This window comes from Branchiostoma belcheri, unplaced genomic scaffold (genome assembly GCF_001625305.1).
Source record: "Branchiostoma belcheri isolate BF01 breed outbred unplaced genomic scaffold, Haploidv18h27 scaffold15, whole genome shotgun sequence".
Classification (NCBI taxonomy): Eukaryota; Metazoa; Chordata; class Leptocardii; order Amphioxiformes; family Branchiostomatidae; genus Branchiostoma; species Branchiostoma belcheri.
This window is the reverse complement of record NW_017802935.1, coordinates 931,800-944,450: the sequence shown is the minus strand read 5'-3', so window position 1 is coordinate 944,450 and position 12,651 is coordinate 931,800. Positions and strand designations below refer to the sequence as shown.

General features: G+C 41.6%; 1 pseudogene; it reads right to left on the bottom strand.

Annotated features, from left to right (window-relative positions):
- LOC109465169 overlaps positions 1–12,117 on the bottom strand; it is a 24,061-nt pseudogene extending 11,944 nt beyond the window's left edge.
- Positions 12,118–12,651: the final 534 nt, after the last annotated feature.

Genomic DNA, 12,651 nt, shown 5'->3' with positions numbered 1-12,651 from the left:
CTTGATCTCCCCTCGATACGCCGTCAGTGTCCGCCCACATGCTATTAAAACAACATAATGTGCACATTTAGCGGCCATCATTCTGGCCTAAGCCAGCACAAAGCACATACATCCCGCGCGGCATGTCCCTGATCTAGGCGGGATATGTCCCGCACGGCTGAGGGATAGGGGTGCGGGTAGCCCGGGGACTTGATCTCCCCCCTGTACGCCGTCAGTGTGCGCCCGCATGCTGGTTAAAACAATGTCAAGTACAAATTAACCGCGACGGGGGCCGACATCGTCTACCGATACCTTTGACCCAGTGTTGACGTCACACTTAAAAGAAGCGACGTGACAAGCCTTTACTGGGTCAGTATACTGAGGAAGACTGATCGAAAACTCTACTGAACGTCACCATAGCATGAGGATGGGAATAGGTGAAGTTAAAGGTTACTAGATCTTAAAGAATCTGAAATTTTAGCCTTTTGGAAAAGTATCTAGGTTTTTCGTGAAATGACTGGAACAGCCGAGGAGACTGTTTGATGTACTTTAATTAGATGTAGGGCCAAAGCTGTGCAGGATTGCTCGTGCAATTCACAGCTTCCTGAATTCCCCCACATGCCAACCTAATTCCTGCAGGATCCAGGCCAAGTTCTTTAAGTTTACCCCATTTCCTGTTTCTGACCTTCCGACCTCCTGTCATTCTCCCCCATCCGCGTTCTGTCAACCTACGTACTTTGTAAGGTCAGCCACCCAAACCAATACTTCTGTATGTGCTCAGGAGAAACAGTAACGATATGTTAAAGCAACAATGTAATACAACGCTGCACTCGGGTTGTCTAAATTGCCACTTACGTAGCTGGCAAGGCACAACTCCAAAACAGTAATGCGCATACATCTCAGATGATTGTACGGTTTCATCAGGGTCCTGAGTAAGTTCTCTGGCAACTTGGCAGTCGACCAATTGGGGTGAAGACGCACAAGGAATTTACAATGGCACTAGTAGAAGGCAACCATATAAGTCTCACAGGACTAGGATTTAGTACAAAATCTATACCCTGTACTTATCGTTTGTTTTTATTCTGTACAATTGAGCTGTACCATCACGTTAAGTACTCGTACCTTTTGGTGACCTCTGGCCGTACTTACTGCACCTCGCAAATCCATGAGCTGAAATAAGACGGAGAGTGAATATTAGCGGTACAAGCCAGGTGACATTTCAAGTGAATGAAACAAACACTTTTTACACTACTGTAAAGGCCTTAATTGATGTACGATACACTTTTTTTTCTTATCAATATACTGCTGGTGTTACGATCGAAAACTGTACGTACAAGTGTACAATTAAACTGCAATTGACTTATAATTTGTCATATATTTTATTTCGTCATATTGAACGCTTTATATGTTTGTAAAAACAGCTAAGAAATGTGTAAGGGTATATTTAATACCCCTACTTATCTGGACCGGATTTGCCAGATACATTGTACATGCATAATCAGAAAGCAGGAAATGGCGACGGCTAAACTTATTGCTTTATTACGATACCCTTTAACCACACGGATAATCTTATAGTGTTCCACATTTAAACTACATCTCACACAAAATACAGATATACAGATTACAAGGTCCAGATGAGAAAAACATGATTGCCCGAAATTAAAAGAAAAGGACGTACTGGCAATACCACTGTTAGGAAAATAACTAATGGACGTCAGTTGAGGATACAGTCTGTTGGAAAACGCGAAAAATGCCTTCAGTTACAGAAGGCAATTGGAAATCTCTCACGAATAGTCTTGCAACGTTACTTTCAGCGTTTAACATTAAAACCGCATCTTACAGAGAATTAAACCATACAGATATACAGATTACAAGGGTAAGGTTCAAATGAAACATGCAATTCCTCGAAAAAGATAAGGAAAGTAATTGATGGACGTAAGTTGAGAATGCAGTCTGTTGGAAAACGCACAAATTTAGAAATCTCTCACGAATAGTCTTGAAACGTTGCTGACGGCGTTCAACATTAAAACTACATCTTACACAGAATTAAACTATACAGATATACAGATATACAGATTACATGGGTAAGGTTCAAAAGAAACTCGAAGTAATTGATGGACGTAAGTTGAGAATGCAGTCTGTTGGAAAACGGGAAAAATGCCTTCAGTTACAGAAGGCAATCGGAAATCTCTCCCGAATAATCTTAAAACGTTTCTTTCAGCATTTATAACATTAAAACTACATCTTACACAGAATTAAACTATACAGATATACAGATTACAAGGGTAAGGTTCAAATGAAACATGCAATTCCTCGAAAAAGATAAGGAAAGTAATTAATGGACGTAAGTTGAGAATGCAGTCTGTTGGAAAACGCACAAAAAATAGAAATCTCTCACGAATAGTCTTGAAACGTTGCTGACGGCGTTCAACATTAAAACTACATCTTACACAGAATTAAACTATACAGATATACAGATATACAGATTACATGGGTAAGGTTCAAAAGAAACTCGAAGTAATTGATGGACGTAAGTTGAGAATGCAGTCTGTTGGAAAATGCGAAAGATGCCTTCAGTTACAGAAGGCAATCGGAAATCTCTCACGAATAGTCTGGCAACGTACCATTGTCCCCGCCCCCGCATTCTATCACGGTGTCAGCCCAAATGCCCAGCCTGGCAGGGCGCTTTGCAATTAGACAAGTGCACGGATGATTGCCGCCAGCAGTGACATTTCAAGGGTCGGCTCCCGTTTTTGGGGTCGGCTCAAAGCAGTAACGAAAAATTGGCGATTATATTAAAAGTCAGCCGAGTTCAGCGGTACCACCCAGCACAGTAATGTACGTGTAGGCTGCGCACAATGGAATCTCTTATCCATATGTGAGAGCGTGCTTTTCTCGGAAACCCGTCCTGTGGACTGTGAACATACATTCAGCACGTCTTGGGTATTTTTAAACCGGTTAAAGGAATGGATCAGTGCGCAGCCATGCTTGGAATCCACTTATTCGCGCTTCCTGGAATTCGGAGCTTAGTCCGCTAAGCTACCATGAAACATTTATATAACGGTTGTCCCAAACATTTCATGGCTGCTTCCACATATGACATGATGGAACGATAAAATCAACAAGTAGCAATGGTTGTTTATATTGTTCAACATACAGAATTCTTCTCTTACAGATTGCATCTAAAATATTTCGTTTGAATAGAGGAATAGAATTTCTTTTGACGGTTGTCTCAAACATTTCAGGGCTGCTTCCACATATGACACGATGAAACGATAAAATCAAGAAGTAACAATAGTTGTTGATATTGTTCAATATACAGCATTCTTCTCTGCATCTAAAATATTTCGTTTGAATAGAGAAATATAATTTCTTTTGACGCCGTCATATTCAGCACAAGTTGATCTGATTTAGGACAGGTAGCAATAGTGGTCTAGGTTGTTCTGCTCTTAAAGATTGCATATGATATATTTCATTAAGATGATAGATAATATAAGTATTGGACGCTGACATATTGTAGTATTTAGCACAAGCCTATCTGATTTAGAACCGGATATGTTCCATATCGTAGAGGAAATTATTACAGATACTTCAAGCACGATTTGATTGCATGCAACTACTTTGAGACTACTGGTACAGGTTCAATATCTATTGTTCTTCTGTTAAAGATTACATCTGAAATATTTCATTTAGATGATAGGGAAATATAATCTTTCGACGCTGACATACTAGTATTCAGCCCAAGCCTCTCTGATTGAGTACAGTACATGCCCCAAATGATTAGGAAATTATTACAGACACTGCAAGCACGATTCGATTGCATGCAACCGCTTGTAGACCACTGTAGCATGTTTCTTCCGACGACGACATATTCAGCCCAAGTCGATCTGATTTAGAACAGAATATGCCCCATATGATAGAGGGAATTATTACGGACACCGCTTAAGCACGATTTGATTGAATGCAACTGCTTGGAGACTACTGTGGCATGTTTCATCTGATTTAGGACAGAATATGCCCCATATGATAGAAGGAATTACTACAGACACCGCTTAAGCACGATTTGATTGCATGCAACTGCTTGGAGACTACCGGCACTGTAGCATGTAGGGAGAGGGAGGGGGTTGTATGAATAGCAATGACGCCATGCGTCACCGTCACCGGCAACAGATAATTACTTTAACCATCATAGCGGAGGATCTCCGGCAACGTCTCTCGTTAGGGATCACCAAATAGATATCAGGAATCCCCGATGTTTTATTAAATAATAGGCTCCTCAGCTACAAAATGAAGGCGCATCTATCACTGTCATATCCGAAATAATGGATTTTCTCCCGGGAAATAAGTAGAAACTGTACATACTATTGATTACTCCTAAGGACCAGTTCCTGAGTCCTAATCGGATGACTGGAATTAGATCTGGGTTTAAGGTTGGAAATGATCAAGTATAATTTGAACCTTCAGCATTGACTTTTTGGCATTCTACGAGTTCAAACCTAGCCTGCTTATTATTTCCTTATCATTATTTCTTAGAATAAAATGACAAAGCATTACAGCACATCCTATTGAAACTCTTGCATGTAGCAACAACAGCCCTCATCCTTAGAAAATCCACATGTCCGCTGTAAGCATGAATACCTGTCATGTTATACCAAAAAGTGATATATCAAGCAAGACTCCAGTGATTATCTGGTTGGCTGGTCTGAAACTATAGACCTTCATTGCACATTCATATTCAATTTGGTAGCTTATAATCCATATCTCATAGTTGAGCAGAACATATATTGTTGACCATAAATTTATAATGTATGTAACATGTATTTTCATTGGTTTGTTAATCGCCTGTATTGATTGCAAACCTGTAGTTTTAATATACCAATGTTTTGTAAATTGGTTTACAATTCAGTTGTTTTTAACTGCGAAGAACCAATAAATCCATCTTGAATTGAATCTTGAATCTTGAAAAAATTGCCACTCCTCTAGCACACTCATAACCTTTTAGGAATAAATACGTTATTTGCTTTGTTAGGTTACTTATTGCTTATTGTACCTAAGCCGAGATATTGTGATTGAAAACAAAATATATTCAGAAGTACTGATAAGGCGTCATGTCAAATGTTCCTTTGCTGAAGTCATTAATGTTCATAATTTCTTATTAGAGTCATACAAAGTCATGATGAATCACCTGTCAGGCTCCCTCATAATTCAGCGTCTGAAGATGCCAATACCCGAAGACAACGTTTTACCGACGATATCGACTACTTGCCCACTTCCCCCGCACATTTACGCAATCTGGTTTAACATTTTACTCATAAAAACAGCCTCGTAGCCCGTACAAAAACATGCTGAATAACACCGATTTTTTTACAGTTACTTGTCTGGCAAATACAAATTAACATTGCAATACATATACAAACACACGAACAAAAACATTACAACTTCCTGGTCTAACAAAAACCAGATGGGCACTAAAGTAAAGACCAGAGAGTCCGAACGAACGACCAGGAAAGGTTTTGAAGATGCCAATACCCAAAGACAACATTTTACCGACGATATCGACTACTTTCCCACTTCCCCCCGCACATTTACGCACTCTGATTTAACAGTTTACTCATAAAAACAGCCTCGTAGCCCGTACACAAACATGCTGAATACACTGATTTTTTACAGTTACTTGTCTGGCAAATACAAATTAACATTGCAATACATATACAAACACACGAACAAAAACGTTACAAAAAGCTTCAAACGAAAACCACATGGGCACTAAAGTAAAGACCAGAGAGTCCGAACGAACGACCAGGAAGGGTTTTGAAGATGCCAATACCCAAAGACAACATTTTACCGACGATATCGACTACTTCCCACTTCCCCCGCACATGTACGCACTCTGGTTTAACAGTTTGTTCATAAGAAACAGCCTCGTAGCCCGTACACAAACATGCTGAATAAAACTGATTTGTTACAGTTGCATGTCTGGCAAATACAAATTAACATTGCAATACATATATATACAAACACACGAACAAAAGCATTACAAAAAGCCTCCAACGAAAACCACATGGGCACTAAAGTAAAGACCAGAGAGTCCGAACGAACGACCAGGAAGGGTTTTGAAGATGCCAATACCCGAAGACAAAATTTTACCGACGATATCGACTACTAGCCCACTTCCCCCGCGCATGTACGCACTCTAGTATGAACGACGTCGAAGGGTTTTGATTTGTTTGATGGGAAAGCTATAAAACGGGCGAGTAAGACCACGATTTTGTGTAACCGCCGTTATAAATCGTGGCTTGCCTTTTCAAATGTCACTTATCGTTTTTATACTATAATTAGTTACCGTCACCGTGCATTAAACGTACATGTTCAAACAAAATAAGTAATGAATAGTTTATTTATCTTACCTAATTTAATTTCAACATGTTGGTACATGTATGTAATATGCTTGAAATATTCTGTTATATTTCTGTCCCACTAAACATCCTCACGTAATACAGAATGCCTCAAGCAGCTAGATAAATTCTCCGAAGGGTTTCAGATAGCATCCGATCTCTTTCATTAGTGACTGAGAATTAATTGCTTGATTTATTTGGACAGACTGTATTACGTAATGCTCTACGCGGATCTCTATGCATCATCAAAGTAAGCAGCATCGTTTCTGTATGCTAACGCAGTGTGACGGATAGGAAAGTAGATACGGGCGGCGTACTCACCCAAACAGTAGGCAAAGATGACCGTACAAATCACCAGCTTGACGTCCATCGCCTCGCTCATTCCGTAACCATTTTGTTCCTATCAGAGAGAGAGACGGTTACATCACATCAGACCACATGACAACAGGTCACGCCAGCATGCTCCCGTGAAACATCGTGTACACGACCATCATCAAACGAGGCGGGTACAGCTAGATCCTGCCAAAAAAACGACGGGACGGGAGCATTCTGACAAGCGAATATGATGCATATCCCATCGAATACGCGCAATAATGTACTTGCTAGATTGATGATCGCCTTCACTAGACCGTAATGTTAACACAATGCAGGTAAAAGGCGCTGCTATCTTCCCCCGTTACACGTATACAACCATCCCCGGTACTATTATAAAACACATGCGTGCTGGAAACGTAGGGTTCGCCCTCCATCCATCTCTGGAGAAAGAGCCCCCTTTAATTCGGCTGACAAACATAGCAAATAGCAGCTTTCCTCCAGCAAGACCTTTGCGTTGCCGCTCCCCGGTATCCATCTCTACCCATCATTGCGGATCGTGACTGGGTAGCAAAGTAGCTAAAGCTGGTGCTGGCGTTTCCCCTATAGCTACCTCGCCCGTAGAGACGCGAGCGAAACTTCTCCAACGGCGCTTACCTTCCTTACCTCCCGTCGCCTTTCCTAAATCCGACCGAGGATCAGGCGAGCTGACCTTTGTCATTCATTCAACCTTGCAGCCAGGTTCTGAATCGATTATCCTTTGTCATATATATATTTCCAGGGTATGTATATTTATACATACACGATGTGTAAGAATAGCTACACGGAACGAAGGTGTCATCGCAAAAGCGGTAAAACAAGTATCAGTCACTGACCTCTCATGATCAGGTCCTTGCATCTTCGATAAAGCAGGCAAACAGATCGTTGTGAATGGCTACGAGCGTACACTAACGGCACTCTTTAATTCACGTTTGACCCCGGACAAGGCGATGCATCGTAATATAACAAGAGCGCGTGTGTGTCATTCATGCAAATCTATGCTAATCATCATTTCCGTCCAAAAAGTGGTTCTCTCGCGTATAGTGAACCTCCCCGGGAACAATGAGGCCGTTTGAAGCGCGGTGAACTCTTGTAACCTGATTTGCAGGGGCCTACGCGTCTCGGATCGGGTAAATGGATATGTATGTGCCAGTTTGGTGGCGTGTAATATGGTGTATCTTTATCTGCTATAAACATAGACAAGCGTGGTACATCGGGCCCAGCGGGGTCGTGCCGCCAGGCAGGATACACAAATGGTATGCATGGAAACCGCGAAAACTATCCTGCAGGCTTGTTTAATGTCGATACGGGGGCTTCGAGGAATGCTTTATCTGTGTTGGTTAGTTGCTCTGTTGTTGGGTGATCGAGTATTGGCTCAGAGGTAGTTGGGTAAAAGGATATTCCGATAGAACTGCAACAAATACAGGGGTCTTAGAAAGCACCTTGGCAGATAGAGTCTGTTGATATTGTTTACCTACAGTATTTATGTTACGAACATCTTGTTATTGTACTCGTATATATGATGACTATTTCTGATCTATTGTTGATGCTTCTTTTTAGTCATAAGACCCAGGGATACTTGGAAACTGGTCACACTATAGATCTAAGTGCCTGAGTGATTTTGTCCTGGTTAAATAATCACTTAGAATAGTCACTTGTCCTACTTGTAACTATTGTCTGTATACTCTTTGTATACCTTGTTTCATGTTGCAATTTTCCCCCGGCCATCGCCTTTCAAATTAACTATAATCATATAATTGCCCAGCGTTGAAAATAAAAGATTAAAAATTTCTCCAGAATACCATTTTGTGTTATATTGTCTAACAATAGATCGCTTGAACCGACGGTAACCGCGGCGCATCACAATCTGCAAGCCAATAATGACAATAATACCCGAGAAGAAGAAAAAGCCAATAATACATTCATCTGTATCCCTGTACATTTGATTATCGTCAGATAGAATTCTCCAGAACACCATTTTGTGGTATAATACTACTATTGTCTAACGCTAGATCGTTTGAAATGGCTGTAACCGTAGAGCATCACAATCTGGCGGCCAGTAATGCCTTCCTCTGCATCCCTGTATATTTGCTTATCATCATATTGTTAGGCAGTGTTAGGCAGACTAAGAGATAACTTCTCCAGAACACCATTTTGTGGCATTGTCTAACGTTAGATCGCTTGAACTGGCTGTAACCGTAGAGCATCACAATCTGGCGGCCAGTAATGCCTTCCTCTACATCCCTGTATATTTGCTTATCATCATATTGTTAGGCAGTGTTAGGCAGACTAAGAGATAACTTCTCCAGAACACCATTTTGTGGCATTGTCTAACGTTAGATCGCTTGAACTGGCTGTAACCGTGGAGCATCACAATCTGGTGGCCAGTAATGGCTTCCTGTACAGTCTTGTATATTTGTTTATCATCATATTGACAGTGCTTAGAAATAAGAGAGAAAAGAATCTCCAGATCACCATTTTGTGGTATTGTCTAACGTTAGATCGCTTGAACCGGCTGTAACCGTGGAGCATCACAATCTGGCGGCCAGTAATGCCTTCCTCTACAGCACTGTACATTTACTTATCATCATATTGTTAGACAGCGCTCAAAAACAAGAGATAAATTTCTCTAGAATGGCATTTTGCGGTATATTGTGGTATTTGAACTGAATGTAATAAAAATCTTGACTCCAGCATAACCGCAGCATCACAATCTGGCGTTGAGGCATTCTCCAGAACACCATTTTGTGGTATACTAGTATTGTCTAACGTTAGATCGCTTGAACTGGCTGTAACCGTGCAGCATCACAATCTGCCAGCCAGTAATGCCTTCCTCTACATCCCTGTACAAGCTGATGGATCATCTGGCCGACCTTGCCGGATCGGGGGCTTTAGTCTCGTGCATGGCGATGTCCAAGTTATCCGCGCGCGTCACCCTTCCAAGGGCAATATAATCACCAATGGTCCGACGTCTTTGCCTGTTGACTTTAATTGGATAAGGTCGCAGCAAGTAATTTTTATGGATTCCATCAGCGCGCGCATTGAATTTCGCCTGATTTTGGAAAAAAATCAAATTTTGTTGCCTTCTGACAGTAGTCACCATGCCGAAAATGGGCAAAGATGTCTGTTGCCATGCCGGAACATGGATGGCAGATAACTATGAAGAGAGGAGACAAGAAAAGGCTCTGAAAGTAATGTTTTTTTAATGTTTTGTTTCTTAGTTTGATACAGTGATATGTGATGCTGGCTATGTATATGTGATGTTCCCACTGAATCAAAACCATTTGTGCAATGATTGAGTCAATGTCAAAATGTAGGAATCCTGTTTTTTCGGCGCGCCTTGTTTTTTTTCGCCATATAGCATTAGATTTGGAGTCTGTGGGGTTCACATCCATAAGATTTACTTGCTGTGGCCTAACCTCCGCAATCTTCCGTCCTGCAGCGTGATTATGTCTGATGATAACGACGCGATGCCACATCCACGAATGACGTCATGATTGCACAGGTGTCACGTGTGAAGCCAGACTGGTTTTCAAACGACTTTTTTTTTCATCTCTTGCACTACATTGTAGAAGTATCAGTCAAAAGAGGCGGAAACATAAACAAAGACTCATGTTTTACGGCAACAAACAATAATGATCAAGCATTTTGAAGTTAATGGGGAAAGGTAGTAAACGCTGCCTGAAATGTGCCGTTTTAAAAATCTCTCCTGGCTTTCGGACGACGTTTTTATTTGATCTATCGCATGACATTTTTGAAGTTTTAGACAAACGACTTAAATTAGAGGTGAAAAGAGGTGTCATGTATTTCAACGTCTGCGTACCCAGGAACTCCTAAAATAGGGTTTTGCCCTGATTGTGTATTTACTGGTAAATAGATGCATGAAATGAAAATTAAATGAAAAAAAGCGAAACTAAATACTCAGATGTATTAGGATAATGAAAACAATGATCATGCATTTGGCAGTTACTGACGAAAGGATAGTGGATGATACTTGCGATTTCGTGCTGATTTCAAGATCTCTCCAGTTGCTTGAGGAACTGTTGTTGTCTTGTGCATCATGTTGATTTGATTTGATTTATTAGGCTGTATAAGACATATGTATACCGCCAGGACTGCCCAACTAGCCGGAGGCTATTATAAAGGGCTAGCCCTCATAACAAGAACATAAACAATTCGGAACAGGTAATTATAACAGTTAACAGTGTCGGTTACATGTTACCTGGATGTCTAACCTTCATCGCAACAAACAATGTCATTAATCTACCATTACGTAATACGCAGTGCCACGACTGCACTGCTATGAACATTGCTGTGCTGTCCTCTTTAAACAAGTCTATTACTGCGGTATGAAATGAAAGGCCGTCAAACGTGCCAAAAGTTATGACTGTTCGCCGAGGTTGAAGCTTATACGACTGAGGCATCCTTTATTTCGTATGCACGCTCCGTCATACTCCCCTTCGTTTGGATGCACACAGGTACTTGGGCACGAGGTACGGCCCACCGTTATTACTGCTGCCCGCGAATTATTTGGTTTCTCATAAAGCCGGTGTGCCGGGTAGAATGAGTTTGAGGTACAATGTTCGCCAAGCTAAGGCCATACATGATTTCATTTTGTCTGCGCAATCAGTTCTGGTTGATGTACGGCCATTGGGAGAGTCAATCTCGCAGGTTTGGTTCGGCTGAGGACTTCCATAGGTTGAAATCCAATGAAGTCATGCCCGATACTTCCTCAATTCTGCTGGTGGAGTCTCTGCATGCTGATGAGAGGAAACCAGAACCTACCACTATGTACCTTATTGTTACCACTATGTACCTTACTGGTTCAAACAAAACATAGCCATTCATCCTACAGTACTATAACATAGCTGTGCAGTCTCGATTGTGACAAAAGTTTAGGTCACACAAGCTAAGGATGTAAAGTTTCAGTGATGAATATATAGGACGTACTTTCCTTACCTTCGGGTCGCGATCTTCGATCCGTCTTCGGTACAAAACTGCAATATGTTACAGTCGCGGAGCCAAACGCCGCCTTGTCACGCCGAATGTCGGAATGAATTAAAACTGAAACCCGCGCGACCGTGTACCCTCGCCGACTCCTCACCAGCCGTACGTCTCTCTAGCTCTCTCCTCTCTCCGGTTTGACAATTTCCCCTGACAGGAGCTCCCCTCCTTGATCGATCGCGATGTTGGAAGCTCTCTCTTCAAATGAGGATGTGCCTTAATCGAAGCGCCTCGCCAACACCGACTACTATACGCGCCGCGATGTTGTAAGACTTAATCGTCAGGAGAAGTGAGTGTGAGACGGCGGTACAGGTACATCCAGGAAGGTTTCATTAGCAGTTAACGATAGCGACTGAAGGGATTTATTCCAGGCAATGCCGCGGTGTAAGAGGCATTACCGGCGCGATGGAAAGGATTGCGAGTCGAGACGATCGAATAAATGTTTCACTCCTAGCTGATAACGTGAAGAATAAGGAACATTTCTGCGCGCCAATCGCGGTTTTCAATCATTGATATCCGAATCGACGGTTAGCGTTTCATTTGTTCAGCCTTGTTTCCCGTCCTAAAACGGGCCGGATTGTTTTTTCTACAAAGTGATGGTGAAACTCTGGGCAATTGACTGACTTCAGGAGGTTCAATTTTGCTGATGTGGTTATTTCAGGTAACGACTTCAATAGGGTGGTAGACGTTCATGTACTCGTACCCCACATCGCAGCGCAATCAACAAGCAACACAAACGACTACAATCTGAGAGTACTTATGTATATATTTCTATCGGGCTTTCGCCTACAACACTATCATAAAGTTCATCCGTATTGGATGAAGTTGAACATTTTCTCTATAATGTGTTCCCTAGGTCTGACAAGTCATTCATTGTGATCTATATATCTCTCTATCCGTCTATTTATCTGTCCATCTTTCT